At 36.7% G+C, this 1,211-nt stretch overlaps 1 non-coding gene across 1 annotated transcript; it reads left to right on the forward strand.

Annotated features, from left to right (window-relative positions):
- The first annotated feature begins 409 nt into the window (after window positions 1-409).
- Window positions 410-514, forward strand: Trnal-caa (transfer RNA leucine (anticodon CAA)). The gene is made up of 2 exons: window positions 410-447; window positions 469-514. It is a non-coding gene; the product is annotated as a tRNA-Leu (tRNA).
- Window positions 515-1,211: the final 697 nt, after the last annotated feature.

Below are 1,211 nucleotides of genomic sequence, written 5' to 3' on the forward strand. Positions count from 1 at the left end.
CACAAACACATTTATCCGTAGATTATTTAATTAAAATGAAGCTGTTCATTTTTCCACCAATACGCGTATCATACACGGCAGGTATGCCAGTCCGATGCATTCAATTATGGTGCATTTTAAATTCGCCGTTTTTGTAGCACCATGGCCTTCCATTTGGACGCGAGTTATATAACAAAAATGGCTGACGCAGATTGCACAACAGAAGAAGTTGCCCAACATTTATTAGTCTAATGTAAATAGAAGACCCGTCAAATACAGTTGTCGTTAGTTTATGGAAAATGGACTTATCGTATGCAAAGTATATACATTTTTAAAAAAACATACATTACTCAAATGACTTTACAAAAGATAGGGCTTTTATATATGGAAGCCTTCAACAATTAGTCAGTTTCGTGACCCTTATATATATGTCAGGATGGCCGAGTGGTCTAAGGCGCCAGACTCAAGGTTATAAATCTGCATAGAGTGTTCTGGTCCACGAATGTGGGCGTGGGTTCAAATCCCACTTCTGACAGTTCTTTTTTTTCCTTCTTGCATCATCCGTTTTTATTAATCCAAATAAGTATTTTGTTCTCTCGAATGTAGAATGTAGGTGGATAGTAGGATATTAAGCCATTTCAGACTGAAACTGGCATCTGATGGTAAGATGGGGAGAAGACTATCGTCTCTAATGGAAATTTTACATTGGGCCACCATGTTGAACTGGTGGCGTCAAGATGGAAAGGCTTAAAATTGTTTTAGAGGTTTTCAAAGAAAGAGTTTGTCTTGCTAAGAATGTCAGGGTCTAAAATGTGGGGTCCACGTGGCTAGATGTGCAATATGTGTAGTTTGTATGAATACTACGGAAAATTTAGATTTTCATTAAAACAAATTTCTATGCATATTAATGGCTGCAGTTTTCGTTTGAAACATGCTGGTTATTAAATCAGGGAAGTTATCATTGACTATTTTATGAAATGTTACAACTTTGTGAATATTAGGACGGACTGACCTCTGTATATACTACATTGATACATCTCATAAGAGGAGATAATTTGTATCTGTTTGGCTAGAGTGATTATCTTTCCTCATCAGTTCACAACGACAGCCCATTTCGTTACCTCCAACCGTCCCAAACAATTCAATGTTAGGTAGAACTCCTATTAACTGTTTTGAAAAATATGTTGGCATAAATGTACGTCAACGTTGGGGTAGATGTTTTGAGACAAATC

Source organism: Sinohyriopsis cumingii, chromosome 1 (assembly GCF_028554795.1).
Source record: "Sinohyriopsis cumingii isolate HCF-2022 chromosome 1, ASM2855479v2, whole genome shotgun sequence".
NCBI classification, from domain to species: Eukaryota; Metazoa; Mollusca; class Bivalvia; order Unionida; family Unionidae; genus Sinohyriopsis; species Sinohyriopsis cumingii.